The 17,556-nt window shown below is 41.2% G+C and overlaps 1 protein-coding gene across 1 annotated transcript in view; it reads right to left on the reverse strand.

Moving 5' to 3' along the window:
- The window catches only part of pcdh11 (protocadherin 11), a 110,291-nt gene that overhangs the window by 10,296 nt on the left and 82,439 nt on the right, over positions 1 to 17,556 (reverse strand). The window lies entirely within an intron of this gene.

A 17,556-nucleotide genomic window follows, 5' to 3' on the forward strand; every position in this document is an offset into this window, starting at 1 on the left:
GATGCAGTGTGAGCTCTAATGCTGTCACGTCTTAGCAGAGCCCGGGGACGGCAACAAAAAGAGAGAGAGAGAGAGAGACAGAGGGTGTTTGGGTGTTTGTAGAAGTGTGCGAGAAAATACAGTGGTTTCCTGGCTCATCACCACCGCCACCACCTCTGCAATGACATCACTACAACCAATTTCACCCTGCGGTTTATTTCAAGCTACTACGTGCGTGTGTGTGTGTTGTGTGTGTGTGCGCAGGGCAGAGAGAGAGGGAGGAACAGGCTCACTCTTGGTAATTCAGTATATGAAAGCACCAATACCCATTTCTATGATAATTTCCTATTCACTATGAGCAAAGACAGCAACACTGATACAATTCATTTCCCCTTTATGAACTGGCGTGGAAGTGTTGGGGCCCCGCAGAAGTGACTTCTGAAGTCTTCGGGGGTGGAGGGGTGACAGAGTTTGTTTCACGGGTGGGAGGAGAATGCTGCCCGTACAATAGAGATGATTTTTCTTGGGGGTTTGGAGGGATGGAGTGGGTTCGGCCTGTGTTGTAGACTCAACCGGCTTAGTTTTCCATCAACACTTAGTGGGCCTATCGAGTGCATCGGACCCCCTGGTTCAAGCCTTATCCAATCATCCGCTACATTTGCCTCATCTGGTCACCTTTTTGTTTTTTTTTTGAGCAAAGTTTCAATACCTGATGTTTTGTTTGCATCTGTGAGTTTCCTGGAGGCATCCAAAGTCAAGTCCAGTCAATCACGCTGACATTCATTTTGAGGAGAATTGATGACTTGCCACCAGCCTGCTATTTTTATCTACTAGAGGTTGATGTCCCTTTTTTTATTTTACTTCTTCCCTCTCTCCCCCCTCTCCCCTCTGATATTGCTAATTATTTCAACCTATCAGGTAGACAATTTCATTTTCAATTAAATCTTGTCTTCTGCAGTGACCTTGGGGTGGAAAACAGGGCCGCTCTCTCAGGTCTGAGCACTTCCTCTGGCACTTATGGTGCCATTTAAGAAGGAATTTAAAGTCAATTTGAGCCGGACTTCGGTGAATACATGCTGAGTTCACCCTCGCCGAGACAGAAGTGTGCACAGTATATGTATTCCAGTAACACCCTTAATGTGATAATTGAAAGGGGCCCAATTAAAGCTTCAAGGCATAACTGGGCACTCAGATACACCCCAGGCTGGCTGTGAAGGACAGATTTACAGCCATATGCAGTTAATCTGACTGACCAGTATGGGTTCTGAATTTTAATGCGGTGATGTTATGATATCGGGTGGTGCTAGTTTACAAATGCAACATTTTGTGCTCACGGGATCAAGACAGCGAGGTCAGTGTTGCCATAATATACGAGCCCATCAAATAAGTTGAGTATGTAATCACGTTAATTCCTCTCCCTATGTGCAGGTTTGTGCACATTCCCAGAGAGAGGCAGACAGGATAGTCGACCCTGCTGCAAAAAATTGAGGGCACCATGTATGTAAGAAAAACAATTACTTGATATTGACAGCTAGTGCAATCAAAGGCTCCCCTGCCAGACTCAATGAGGTGCCAATCAACTGAGTGTCTCTGCCTCACGTTGCTGCCGCCGCCGCCGCCGCCTTTCATTTCAGAGTCGGAGGAGATGCAGCCGTGGTGAATCATCAGTCAATAGCTCGGAGCTGATGGTTAATGCTGATTGATGACATTCACCCAGCCCCCTCACTCCCCACCCTGCCCTGCAACCCTGTGAACAATACCCATCATCTGCAACAGTGAGGGTGCAAGCTGAAATCAGCTAGCAAGGCCTGTAATACGAGGACATCAGAGGGAAAATGTACATAGGAGCATGCACTGCTGCCGGCTTCAAACCAACAACCATCTTGTTGTGAAGGAAAAATACTAACCAGTAGTTTTTAAAATAGATAAAAGCCAAATATCAGCATACCAAAACCTAATGGGCTCTACATATCTGCTACATTTAGTAAAAATTCCAACTTTTTTGAGTAATATTGGTAATAAAGGGACAGAAAAAACACACAACACACAAGCTCGACACCATACAAGCTGCAGTGGTACTAGATATCATTGCAATTTCAATTTGCTTTCAATGCCTCTTGTTTTTGTCAGAATAGCAACTAAAGGTTGCACCAGTCTGTTTTAGGGTATAATTAAAACTATTATTAAAATAAATCACAAGGTACCAAAATCTTTCTCATCATTGTTGCATCAAACACTGTGAATTAGAATGTCGTTCAAAGTATGACATTGACACAGTGTGCCGGCCCTGAAGAACAATTTGGCGCACGCCTGGTAATTAAAGTGATTCGATAAAATGTGACATTTCGAGCAGCACCATATTCTGCCGAGCTCGTCTCTTCGTACACCTGCGATGCCTTGCTCACGACCGGAATAATGGAGCCTGGATCAGCTCGGCGAGAGTGACAAAGATCATTTCAGTGGAAATATCTCAATGTGAATTTATGTGAAACATGGTGAATGTTAGACTTCCTAACCTAGAAATGTCACACAGGGTGTTGGGAAGGCATTGCAATCAAACGTAGGTATGATATTGAATTGGCTTGGAGCGTCAACCTCACAATTCTCTCCCTTCCCGTCTCTTTCACACAGACCCTATTTTTCCGACTTTATGTTTCAAGATTAATTCTCATCCTGACTGTGAAAAGACTCTCAAGCATTCTCCGTTATTAAAGAATTTGTTCCGTCAAAACAGACCTTGTGTTGGCCGTCATCCTGTGTCGGCTCCCTGCAACAGGATTTGTAGCACTTCTTCCATTATCTCTCTTCCTCCCTTCACCCACACGGACACTCTTATTTATTTACCTTGGCTCTCTGGGAGTCAACACACTGTATGGAGGCTTAAGGAAGGTTGGGTATTAAACATCCATCTCTCTGACAAGTAGAATAATCTAATTTACTAATTTGCTTGTGTGTGACCCAAGCCATTTCTATTCATAATTCATTAGGTTAAAATATTCAGACATCTCACCTCACCTGAAGAAAACAGCATACTTCTTAAGCACTCCAAAACAGAGTGCAGCACAATCTTGTATGAGAGAACCTTCAAACCAAATTACTCTTCACTGTTGAAACAGTCTAAACAGTGTATTCAGATTGACGGACTGCAACGAGTGTGTGTGGCTCCCATTCACTTCATTTCAATTGCTCTTTGATTCATATAAGTCTTTAAAGGGCAAGGTACAACGATTACCATTTAAAGTGGTTTACACGCCCCGGCTGTTATTTCTATCAATTTTTCTTCAGAAATATTATTCATTGTCATTATTAAACATGTTGAAAATACTTGCATGCCGTGGGCAGTGATGGCACACTGTACATCTCATCTATGAACAAACTGAAATAACTTCATGCCAAACAGAGACGTTAATTAACAGTTTCCAATAATGACTCTATAAACTGATGAACAATTAAGAAAAATTGACACTGCATATGAAACGGTTCAAAATACTTAATGACCCTCCCGTCGGTGACACTTAACTTCCCCCATAGCCCTCGTTGATTCTGCACTTCACACAGCCTCAGACAAAGACTTGCAAACTGTACTGGCAGAAGAATAAAAGGTATAAATTCTTCTGACTTGGAAAGTAGAAATTTGATGGCACCTGTGAAATGGATAATTCTCCTTTGTGGCAGACATGTACGTATTTTCTCCTTCCCTATGTCAACACAAGTTCTTTTGAGGTGTGCAGTGATGTCTGTATGGACCTGATAAGTCTCTTATTCTCAGCAACCGGTAATTTCCTAAATGCAAATGGCTGTACACAGACTCTCCTCATTGCTAATTAAATCATTCTGCCTTTGATGTTTTCTCAGGTTTTAATGGGAAAATAACACAATTATATAGGATGCTGTCTTCTCCCTTTGTGAGAGGAATGATCCACGGATGGTGCCCCCGCTATTGAAGCTGAAATAGATAAATTACATTAGCTAAAAATAATACTTGCAGACTGCTTACACACAGTTCAGTATTGTTTTCTTAATAGCTGTTAAGACATTGGCACGTGAAAGCTGGCGGATACGACTCACCGTGAAATTTGTGCGACATACCTGTTACCTGCCAAATGCACCATATGGACAACATACAACCATAGGTTTGTGTGTGTGTGTGTGAGAGAGAGAGACAGGCCTTTCCCTCTAATCTCCTTATTCAAAGTTATTGTTGGATAATACATAGATATTATGCAGAATTGTGGAGAAATATTGAATGTCTTTAAATTTTAATGTCTTTGGAATTTGAGCGTCTGTGAATCTTGATAGAAAGACATTAAGGAGAAGTCTTGTCTATCATTTTATAAAACTTTACCAAGATTTAAGCTTGAATTCTGGAAAATGTTGGGATCTGCTAAAAGTTTTTAGTGATTGGAGGGGAAAAAAGAAAGATGTGGGAGGATCTGGCAGCATTTAAGAGGTTAACCAGCATCTCAAGGCCAGGACATTTATATTTGAACACAATCCCTTCTTTTAGAAAAACTTAAGTTTCCAGAGTTGTGGTTCAAGTTCAACCATGGACCTTGGTCCACGTTGGCGTTTTGAAATGACATCGCGGTTTGGAGCTCGCTGTTCTAGTTACACCCACCAGAACGCACCTTCCAGCTTCTCTCTCTCTCGCTCTCTCTCCTCCTGCAAACTACCTCTTAATGCGATCAATGAAGATGAGTTTCTCTCCATAATGAAATTCACACTCAATCACAAGTTTGTAAATGGCCAACACGAAAGGTCAACCAATAAAAGGCGATTTTGTTAAAGGGAAAAGAGAGTGCCTTATCAGTTTACGCTGCTCAACATAGGGCTCGGAAACAACAACCATGACATCTGTGTGGTTTACTCGATAACTTCCTGGTCCAAGAATGTGCTGGAAGTATTGCATGATGACCTTTTGCACTGATCAATGCACTAGCAGTTTGGGTCAAAACCGACTAAAGACTGCGGGGAGAGGTTATGGTATCCAAGCAGGGTCAAGCTGATAACACACCACAGCCCATACGGTGTTAATGGCAGACTGATTATCTCGATAGTTAGTGTTTTTACATCGACCTCTGATTACTTTCATGGCCCGGTCTTTGAAAAAGCAATTATGAGCGGGGCCACACTGTACATCTCGCTTTAACGCTTCAATGCTTTTATTATTTATATGTTCTAATTTGCTAAATCTCTTACAGCGAGCGGATAGATAAATAAGTCAATAAATTAAGTCAATAAATAAAAATGAGCGTCCAGTTCTCCATTACATCACTTCATAACGAACCTTACCAGTAACTAATTGGATTAGACGAGATTAAACTAATTAAATCAGATTAAGTGCTTTTACATTACGCAAGACATGGGAGATTTGCATATTATAAATAAAGTTGCACAACATCCTGGAAAAAGTAGTGGAGGCTGTGGACACACAAACCTGAACCAGTAGTAGAACCATTAGTTTTTATTTGTCGAATTGATATTTATCTGTCATACAAATGAGCATAAATGGAATTGTAAACATTGTAAAGCCTCAATTCTGAATCCTCTTCTGCCAGTAGAGGGCATACAGTCTCTCCCCAGTGTCTCGCTCTAACGTCTTGATGTATTGGAAAGTTACTTAAGACATCACTAATGCTGTAGTAAGCCCCTTGATGTGCTCTTTGCCTCTGAGGTACCTTTACACAGGGCTCTCTTTTACAGTGTGTTACCGGCTATACATTCACCCTGCAACGATGCACAAGGGGGAGCAACGGGCACGCACAAATCCTCCACATAGAAATGGGTGATGGGTATTTTTTAGTGCTCCCCTAAGAGATGGTGGATCTTTTCCTCGCAGTCCCACTTGCACAGGCAATAACAGTAGGGAGAAGCGCCTGGGTTTTTCTTTTCTTCTTTTTTTATTTACATCCATCAACCTTGCAGTAACAGAGATGCATTTATGTTAACATACCCCGGCGTGACACGGTGAGAGCTGCAGGTGAGGTCAGATTATTTTAAGATATCACGTAAAAAAAAAAAGGTTGTGAAGGTGTGAGGCGCCTGCGTAAAAATGATGTGTCCTGTTTCTGTCTAGCCACAGATGTCCGCAAAAAAAAAATAAATCCACAAAAAAACAACTTGACGGAGTGGCCCCACAGACAGGCGCAAGATTAATGATTTGTGACAGCTTCAACGACCCAGGATATGAACAGTCATCCTGCAGCCATTACATAAGTAGAAACAGCTGTTGTTTCGGCAGAGGCTTTGATTTCATACTGTACACGTTCCTCACAGGAGCGTGGCAGGAGTGGGGGACCTCCCGTCACATACAAATCGTCTGAGCCGTGTGGGGGCGGGGGTGGGGTTGGGTGGGCTGTTGCTGCTGTGGCGGGTGTATTTTTTCCCGATAGAACTGGATAAAGCAACTTTCCTCGTTGTATGTCCAATCACCTTGCACTTCTCATGTGCCATAAATATTACAAATGAACTATCTGTATAGTCTAGATTGATGGCTTTGGATGTGGCTGCCAATGCCTGTTCTGGAATTATAACAGCCTGAATTATGTTTGGCAGTAATTCTGCAGTATGTTGTGATTAGCATGGGCATGAATGCAGCTAGATTAAACCCAGTTGGAGAATATGGGGGAGTGCAATTAGATGCAACATTATTCCTTTTCTATTTGATTGTGAGAGCATTTCCTTGTCCTTCCACAACAGGGTTTAGATGGTCCCATTGTGATGAAAGCCTGTTTTGAAAACTGGTGAATGTGCGGAACATGATGAAGCGTTTTGTTTCAGCGGGACAAAAGGTAGGCTTGGTGTGTGTCTTCGAACAATTGCCTTTGCTTGCTGCTTCAAGGCTATTCTTTCTGGATGACCCCTGGTGCCAGACAGGGCGGCTTTGAATAGACGCCCTGAAAACAGCCTGTGGATTGCTTTGTGCTGAAGGTACACATGCCAGGTTGAAGTCTTTTGAATAGACATCTAATTTAGTTTGTTCAATCATAATTTCTGAACGATTTTTTAGGAGTATTTCTTCATTTGTTTTTCAATTAATTAAAAGTCGAAGAGTTCACAAGTTTCTACAAATCTGACACAAACGAATGAATGATTGCGAGAGATTGGCACCGTGAACTGCACCTATTATTTTCTAATGGAATAAAAAACGAGGTCCTGCAATGTTTAACAGGAAATCTACTGTCTAACACAAATTGAAAATAATAAATGTACATCAGGCTTGCAAGATGTTTGTGTCTGGCTTTGCATGTCTGCATGCGCTGTCCTTGCTTAGGATTCAGCAGATGGAACCATGGGATGGAGGTTATCAGCCATCCCATTCCCCTCTGGACTGTAATTCGTTGTCGACAATGTGCTATGGACCCTAAAGGCCTGCCATCTGCTTACTTTCACTCCTTCCAAAGGTGAGAAATTTCAAACCACCACCTGGTTGATGTTTTAGCCACGCGTTGTACCTACTCACGAGTGTACATGTACACACACCGTATAGGAAGGAATTGTTTGCCTGTCATTGTCATTGACTATCAATATTTTGGATCCTACAACCTTGACAAATGCAATCATTGAAAATTGTTGATATTCAGATCTTTCAAATTCATCCCAGATCAGAAACGGCTCCAAGCATCAAAAACACAGACTTTATAAAAGGCACATTCAGCTTTATATGAAGTTATTACTTGAAACTACTCGGATCAATATTTAGAGCTCAAACGTATTTACGATACTATTAGGTTTTTTTGTATTTTATGGATTAATGGAGAAGTACAAGCAAGGTATAATATTACTCCAAATTAAAGACGCGGCTCAAGTTACACACTACTCAGATTTTAATCGAAAAAGTGCTTTTCCCGTGTGCAAGAAGCCAGCCACAAATTGTTGTAATGGCAATTTTTCCTCATGGAAATTCATTCATCATTACAGTGAAGTGTTTCATTCTGTTTGTCATCAATCATTTTCCCTAAACCTTTTAATTTTAATATGTATTGTAAAGTGTTGTTGGGGAATAACAAAATGGCACGCCTGGCAGAAATTGCTCATATTAATACAATTTGTTGTCACACCCTCATTCAATCCAGTGTTCATATTCAGCTCTGTGGATGTGGTTGCGCATAGACACATAGAAATGAATCTCAGACCTTGACCAGATGTTTCCCTTTTCACGGTTCACCAGTGCATTCGAGTTTTGGATTTGACAAGCAAGCCGTATTCGATCTCTGCCACGCACTGAAAGTTTGCCAAAATGCACGGTGACCAAAATCCTAATTTCTTTCCGTGTGTGTGTGTGTGTGTGTGTGTGTGTGTGTGTGTGTGTGTGTGTGTGTGTGTGTGAGCGCGCACATCTATAAAGAAAGCACACAATGTTATATAAAGCATTGTCAGGAAAATACTGTAAATGAGTTGCATTTTATATTTTAAAGACGATTCCAAGTGCTTCCCTGAGGCTTCACACAGCCGCTCAGGTTGAGTGTTGGTCTGTTGCGAGGGTGCTGGATCTCATAATGTAACAGTGATAAAGGTTCAGGTCACCAAATGCCTATAGCGCAATGAACCCATTGACACATTTTATTTAGCGAAATTCATTTCTAAACTTACTGCTCTGGGAATTTTATTATGTGGTGCCAGAATGCATGGGCGATGTCAAAAACACTACAGGAATACATAGCAGTGATTTATATAGCTGATGGATCGAATCAACAATAAAAAGAGGCACACACACACACACACACACACACACACACACACACACACACACACACACACACACACACACAGATTCTCGCACACTCACTGTCTCTCTTTCACAATCTGCCAAACGGGCTGTTATGACCTGAAGTTGCCGTCCAATTTTTACACTTATTGCCATCACTCTACTTTGTGTTGCAACAGACATCATATTTTGCAGTCTACTTTAGTTGTCCACTTCTTTGTATCTCTAGATTTTAAAAGTTTGTCTTACGGGTGATTGAATTCAAGGTTTTTAAAACTTTATATCATGAAAAATGGTCAAAATGAGAAAAGCATGTGGGCTGGGTGACGTTTTTTTTTTTTAAAACAATAATCCAAAAATTCAGTTCCAATATTCAAGATAATCAAAATCAAAAAAGTCAAACATTGCGTTGATGAGACTGATCAGAAGTGCACACTCTGGAATTTTAGCCCTTTTATTCCTTATTATTTCGGCTGAATTAAGCGGGTCAAAAAGTGACATGAAGCAGCCACACACGGCCCCCCTGTGTCTCTTTGTACCTAGATATCGAACTCTTATCCGAAGCTTCCCCGCCAGCCCTCTATACATCATCAAATTGATCTACTGAGGAGGATTTAAGCCTGAGCTTGGAGACAGAAATCTCATTCCAAGGTCAGGCAGTGGGTGGCAAAGGTCATGGGTCACCTGTCTCTTCACACCTGCCCTTGATGTATCCCCGGCACAAACCCCCGAGGGCCCAACAGATTCCTATTCTGCTGATGAGTTAAACCTGCTTGAGACATAAAAATCCACAGGATTTCTATCGGCCTTGTCTGCTGCAGTGTAGGACAGCGATCGCACCACTCAGCTACATCAATCAATATCCACGCAACACGGACACAGCATGTAGCAGCTGATGCAGCCAATGCATCACGTTCAAAGTTTGTCGGGCTCACCAAAGTTCATCCTGCAAAAACTGGAGGTAATTCATCATGAGATGGATTATTCCAGGAAACTTTGACTCTGCAGGGGCACATGGATTCCTCCGGAGGTGTAATCTCATTATACTAAATCACTCCTTACGTTGATGGTGGAGTGGCGAACTATGTTGCCATACAGTAATGCTCTAAGTGAAGTGAGTGCAGCGCGTAAAAGCTGTGGCCAGAATCACCTAAGGATCCTATGAACGCTCAGGGAAACGCTTCATACTAAACGGAGCGGCAATCGCTCTCTATTTTGATATGGAGCATTATGTATGCATGTGGGAATGTTTGTTAAAAACCCTTGTCTGCTGTCAGGCTTCACCTCCTTTTTCCCGAAGCTTGAGGAGGAAACTGTTTACAAATACGGTATGACAGGTTGGATACTTTTAACTTACGTTTTCATGTCAAAAGCTGTCAGTGACATTTAACATGAAGAACAAGCGAGTCTGAAAGTGTTTCTGCCATCCAGCTCACATGTGGATGAAAACAGGACTTAACCTGAGAAACAACACAACACAAACTCTGTTGTGTTCTTTATGTGTTGTGTTGTTTATATATATTTGTATATCACCACATGTGGTCATCTGTAGTACATTACAGTTATTAATTAGGAGAAAAAACGATATATATATATATTGCTCCATAAGGTCTGATTCATTTCCCCCTCAATGTTTTTGTCATTTGTCAATGATTTGAGCATATTGTGGTTGTTCTCTGTAATTCAGCACCATGAGTACTAAAGTTTCCTTCTGTTTATGTTTCTTCGTCCATCTATAGCAGAATGTATACAGGAGAAATATCAAGTTTAGTAAGAAACGGCTTGGGGCTGTTTGGAGATCAACTGGGAATAGACTTTTTTTTTTTTCAAGGGCAGTGTGCAATCATGGAGTGGTGTTATTCCCTATGATTGCCACACCACTGGCAAAACGCTCACACGCACAGGCACACAGACTCGCACACGGTACGACCATGTGAAAATGTGACTCTACAACATCAACAACATATTCAGAGGGAAGATCAGAGCGAGGTAACATCACACAGCCATGTCCAGGTGGTATTGCAATGCCTGTGCATCAGTCACCCTTTTCTATTGGTCAATTTCTAACACTTGTGGCCTTTGCACTTATATTAGCCGAGTCTGTTGTCAAGGCAACATGATGGACGTATAAAAAATAAAGAATTAAGAGGCTGCTACGTTTACAAGAGCATGATGCTGGAGCAAAGCAGGTTCACTGTGCATCTAAACAGACAAACATGAGGATGAATAAGAAATAAGGATTTAGTGTGCAGTACCAAAATAAAATACATACTTTTTCAGCCCGTTATTAACAATTTCGAATAAATAGGTAGACATCTGCCATTTGAATTAGGAGTACTTGGGGAACAAAGGTAAATGAAAGTGCCCTCATCAAAGTTAACGTCTCTAAATGCACCGCGCACTTAATCATCGGCAACCAGCACCTGATCCGTTTAAATGGATTAGTGTGGATACACTGGCTCACTCAGATTATAAACAATCATATTATAATGTCTGAAACCATCAGATTAGATTAGTTTGCCGTTTGGTTTCCCTCCTACATGCGAGACACTCAGTATTTCTGCTTTGAAAAACATGGTGTGTGTGTGCATGCCAGCAATGACAAACATGTTCTGACAAAGTTAGAAAAAAAAGCTGTTATGCCATACAGTAAAACTGAGATTGCTGATAAATAGAAACAGATGCTGCGTGCGAGTATTGATGCTGCCGTCCAACAAAATAAATGAACAACTCTTTTGGACCAATTTTAGTTCAGCCTCGCTACATATTGGGTCTGCAGAGAGTACGCTTTGCTTCCAGTAAATGCTGCAGCCCACACTCGCAGTCTGACAAAGGTTCCTGTGTTCCACCACACAGATTCTATACATTACCAATTTAAACACACACACACACACGCGCACGCACTGCCAGCAATCGAGATGGAAGATTTACAACCTTAATTGAATGTTACAAACTCTGTGTATCACAACACATTTTTTTACGGTAAAAACAAAACATTGAGTCTCAGTAATTGTCCTTTTACTAAGACAAGTATATTGTTCTGCGGTGCGAAAACTACAGTGGTTTACCGACCCTTTCTTTTGTCCCGCTCTCCTCTGCTTTATTCTGTTGCCAGCATGCGGCACACACACTTGAACTGGATACAGATACAGCTTATCTCTGTGAATATTGCCGGCCAGAGATTTGTTGGGATACTGGAAACCAAGTGCGTTCAATGCTCTTCTTGCGACAGCTTGTACAGATTGTGCCTACAGGGTTTACAGAGGCAGCCTTTGTGGCGATGTGGCTAATTAGGTTACTTGTTTTGAGCATTGGTGAAAATAATAATAGTCTCTATTCATTTATCATTTCTGCTATTCTCCTGATACAAAGTACAGATGGACCTTTCTTCATTTACCAGGACACAAACATTTAATTATTCAAAATGGATTTTATATAAACTTGGTAAGATAAAACATCGCCTAAAATGTAAAGAAAGGACAAATGGGTATAAAAGCACATCATAAATTGCTGTATTCCTCTATTATATTAAACAGTTTTAAACAATCACTGTGCCCCGCCCTCTAGTGGCTGAATACCTACAAAAATTAAACAAATACGAAACTTTGGTTTATTTGGAGGTACAGACTTGGCTCTGAATCGACAAAAGATTTAATCTACCTCTATACATTTTATAAATTATTTCTGTTATCTTGTAAAATTGATACATCTAAAATCCAGAGTAGTGGCTATTAGATTTATTTATTCATCAAAGTCTCAGTAGAAGATGCTTTATTTAAACGATTACTGCAGCGACTAGGATCAAAAGAAGAAGTTGCACTCAGATATGGACAGGGAAAGAAATAGTTATTATATATTTATTAGTCGCATTAATATTTTAAAATACTTTTCAGTCACATATTCACACAAGTGTATGTTTTTTTTTGTCTTGTGCAACCTCAGGGTGAATTATTTTCTACCTTCACCACCATCTCACCTCAAACTAGACGCCACAAGGCTCCACTTTCATTTCAGCGCTTGAGTTTGAGGACTGTGACTCTTTCCCGCAGTGGAGAAGTGTTCAGACATGCTGCACCGCTTTGGGTTCGACCCCCCCCCAATGGGAAGGATCCGTCTCCAGTCAGCAGCGAACACGAAGAGTTTTACCTCAAAAACGACACTAAGTCAACTATACAACGAATGCAGACTCTATAAGACAGCACAAGCATTAAGATATCTTCCACGGTGGAGTTCTCTACTGTGTCATTCTTCAATGTGCTGGTAAAAACATGTAAACTGAAACCAATCCGACCTGTGATGGCGAGAAGATAGCAGAGTGAAAACAAATGAAGGAACAAACTAACAGAACAAATCAAATTATGGTAAAATATGGGAACCCATTCCGACAAAAACACATTCTGAGGACATTAGCAACATCTTGGGATTCTTATCAGTTACTGATTCGAGTGCTTGGTGCTGATTTACTTCACTAAATAACTGTAAAATAAAGAAAAGAGGCGGCATAACTGCATTTGCTTTTACTAATATTGGAAGATCCTACACTACATTGTCAGCAATTAAGTTTCTCACAGACTATTCTTTAATTATTTTTTAGTTTATTAGATTTATTTACAATTCTTTATAGCGGCCTCAGGATTAACTCATTTTATTAAGTTCTGGTTTGGTCTCATTCTTATTATCCCCAATAAATTGATATTCCCAGTTTAGTGTGTGTGTGTGTGTGTGTGTGTGTGTGTGTGTGTGTGTGTGTGTGTGTGTGTGTGTGTGTGTGTGTGTGTGTGTGTGCGCATTGCCCGCCTGTAGAGCTGCATTGAGGCTTTAGTAATGAAAGGAAAACAACATCAAAGAGATTAACTCATCAGCTTCAGATGATAATGAAACAATGAGATAGCACATCATCATTCTCTCCTCCTGATCCAGCCACTCTATTAGAAATCAGACAAGAAGATATTGTATAATTTGATGGTGTTACATCTCTCTCTCCCTTTCACAGTTGTTGTTTTTTCTTCATTTAAAAGAAGAATTCAGGGCAAAGGCAGCATGATGGCTAAGAGCCAATGAAGTGAACAGTGGCTTGAGGAAAACCCACCATAATTGAGCTTGGGATCAGAGACCATTGTTCTTCGATCACTGGAAGCAGGGACGAGAAGTCAGGCGGCAAGCAAAGCAGAGCATGAACCCAATTGCAGTGAGAAATATTTACTTCCCTCTATAACCTGGAGTAGCAACCAGCTTTGTTATTCCGTAACTCGGCAAACAATTTTTCAGGGCCAAGCATGCTAGAGAATGATACAAGCCTGGGCTGTGGGTGTCGTCTGGCTTGGAGCTTGTTAAAAGGGCCTGGTCAAGTTATGTCTGATTTTAACAGCCATTTGCACAGATTGGCCTCTCCGGCATTCTGAAGGCCCATAAAGCCTGATTCATCACCTCTCCTGCTCGCAGAGGGCATGCAGAAGGCAGAGAAAGAGCAGCACTCAGGTATGCTAAAGTCATCCATGATGGAATCTGTCAACGCTGCAAATGGCTCCTTTTCGCCCTGCTGCCTTGTGCCTTTTATCAGCTGAAGGAGTCGATGACAGAAACTCTATTGAACTCTGACTGTCTCTCCATACAAATTATTTCTTTTTCCGGTGAGCGACGTCGGTGTTTGGACAGAGCTTCATTACCGGAGTCTGACTGACATTAGTGGTAACGCCTAAGGAGGTGAGACCTGTCAGCAGGCTCAGCCCCCTTGTTTGTTTGTTTGTTTGTTTGTTTGTTTATTTGTTTAATCCCACCTCATATCACTTCTTCCTTTTCACCTTCCCTCTAGTAATCATTATTATGTTGGGAAATTCTATTTCTTGCAAGGCTGCTGACAGCCCTCCACAATGAGAAATAACATTTAATAATTTGCTGCTGTGCACGCAGAGTTTGGAGCACAGCAGGATTTGGTGGCAGTAAACAACGGGTGGGCTTTCAGGAGCCTAATGAATTCTATTGGATCATTTTTGAGTGACAGCTAACAGATCGCCATTCCCAGGGAAGATTCCACCAGATGGATATGTGTGTATGTAGAGCGCTTTATGTTAGTTAACAGAGCTGTTTATGGTTGCCATTTACGACAACATGGTCTATTGACTGCAGATGGCTGATAGACAGTGTCTGACTCATTATCAATAAGCTTTCAAAACTTCAACATGGAAGCTTAGTTGTGCATACATTTTCAGATATGTATGAAATATTAAGCATTAAATCTTTCTCTTAAAGGCGTTCCATCCTGGATTTAACCTGCAGGTGATCTAATCTGTATTGTAAATATTTATGCTGTCAGTATGAAGTCAGATCCTCAGAAAGTGCAGCAGCCTACAGCCTTTCAGATTTTTCCTCATTTTCCTCCTGAAAATCTACCAGGTGCCGGTGTGGTGGGAAATGAAGCGTTGGATTTAGGCACGGTAAGTGCTTAGGCTGCCTCTTTACATTTTGTTTCCCTGCGCAAGTCCAATTTCATATTGATGAGCTCTGCAGCTATTCAAATTGCACGTCTTCTTTAAACATTTAACCAGCAAAGACCGCAATCACACTCTTTGCTCAAATCCTGCCTGCACTGAAAAATGCAAATGCTATTGCTGTCAAAAAAAAAGATCAGAAAGAGGAAACCCCATACAAATTCAAATTCTCCAGCTGTTCCCATTAAGACTGGGCTTTGTCTCAATGTTACGACCTGGACACATAGGCAGAGCACGCAGCCGCCACACATGATGCATCCCCTGCAGTTTAGCTACCAGAGGGAATCAATGATAATGCTCAACTATAACTTCAATATCAGTTTCGGTGCAAAAATGCCACTTGCTGTCAAGGATTCACAGTGTTGCACATTATCGCTCTACGGATATCAAATACATAAAACAATAAAGTGAAATGTCTCTGTGATATTTGCTGTGAAATCCATGGAGAGATCACTGACATTCTTTCCAAAGGAGTGTCTCTCCTGTATCCTCGTGAGTGTCAGAGTTCTGCTTCTTCTCTCAATATTGAAGTTTATATGAATTCATTGAGCAAATCAAAAATGTAGTGTTTTGCACCAGCACTCGCTTGGATGTGGCTACGCTATTCCCTTAGCGATAATAACAGCGCATCAAGACGAGGGCTTTGTCTCTGCTTTATTTTAAAGTCAGCGCCTTCTCAAATACATTGATATTAAAATGAGCCAGCATGAGAGAAACTAACAGTATATGTCCAAGTGAGCAGTTTGGAATGCAGCAACGCTCCCGATGGTTTTGGGACAAATGGGCCCCAGCGATGACTTTTGGAAAACACATGAAAGGAAGTAAATTGGTGAAATAACTAAATTGTTGAGGTTTATTTTCAACCCTGCTGCTTGTAATGCTCATTCTGGATGCTCCAAAGGAAGCTGCTTAAATATGATAATCCGGGAACGGAAGGAAGATCTCCATAGACTTGCCGCAAGCCCGCTTTCAACCCTATTAAGAAATATTATGCATCCTTCTAAAAAAGCCTGCTGCCTGCATGCTTTCCCCTGGCCTTATCCTCTCTGGGTGAGTCGGTATCAATTGTTAAGAAAAAAAAGAAGAAAGTTTGCCCTCTTGTCATTTTTCATGTGGTACAAACCCTGTGATGGCTGCTACACAACAAGGGCTGTGACACCAAGGAGGAACACAAACAATTACTCAAGAATAGTGCAAAGGCCAACATTTGTACAACGCAATGACTTTTCCGACCGTATAAATGTGGTCACCAATTGATTTTCCTGGCAAGCACCTGTTCTGATTCACCAAACAAAGGCACACAAATGCTGAATGTCTTCAACATCCAAATGACAATGAATTTGAAGATGTAGAATGGCAGCATAACTTAAGATAAAGTCGTCACGCCAGATCTGATTTTCTCGCATAATTGCCTGGATCAATTTGCTTCTCTTCTCTTCATCATAATGCAAAGTTGTAAAATCACTGGCTGGAAAATTCATTCATGCATCCGTTTTCTGCACTGTGGTATCACTTAAGCTGCATGTGTTTGGATGGAGGAGGAATCTCGCACATACTGTATAAAAAAACACTCAGACCCCACATGGAAAGGTCGTAGCTGATAGGTGGAGTGGAAGCAGGAACCTTTTTACCCTCGGCCCCAGAGGGATAGAGGGTGTTGTAGAGAACCCTATGTGTGTGTCTGTGTGTGTGCCTGCCCACGCAAATAACTTGGCTGATCAGATCGTCTTGACATTTTTTACAATAGAAGGGGAATATTCATGCTTCAGTCCGCCTCTGAATCTGAATTTGGAGAATGGAGACGTGATCAGCAGGGGCGAGTGTCTGCTGTCTCCGGTTGCGCTAGTTGCCTTTCTGTGTCGTGTATTCAATGACATCTATTAAACATTTTTTGTGTGTGAAAGCATCGCTGACAGCTGCAGATGTTTGCCACTCAGGCTGGAGTGACCCTGGCTCCTGTGTATAGTCGTGCTCGTACCTCGTGTAAACTCCTTGGGACATAACTGGTGCATATCCTCCTTTAGCAGTGGTTTTTAGCTCTTCCATTCATCAGGAGGACCTTCAAATGGACAATTTGACAACTTATGGAAAAGAGCTGCAAAGCATCTGCACCAAAATCCATATATTAACAACTGACATTTATAACTGCTGAGTGGAAGGATTATTCTAGTGGAAAAACCTCTTTATTAATGACTTACTAAGATTTATAACTGCAGATTTGATGGCTCATTAAACAGTGAAATCCACGATCATTTAAAATTGATTCATCTAAGCCTTGCGTCCTTTAGTAATTGCTTATTACTGATCTATAACGCATTAGAAACAAAACATATTGACTACTGATAAAATTCGAATGTGCCTGATTAAAAAAAGTGGTGCAGA

The sequence above is a fragment of the Genypterus blacodes genome, unplaced genomic scaffold (assembly GCF_046128005.1).
Source record: "Genypterus blacodes isolate CSIRO-AG114 ecotype Tasmania unplaced genomic scaffold, CSIRO-AGI_Gbla_v1 ptg000098l_1, whole genome shotgun sequence".
Taxonomy (NCBI): Eukaryota; Metazoa; Chordata; class Actinopteri; order Ophidiiformes; family Ophidiidae; genus Genypterus; species Genypterus blacodes.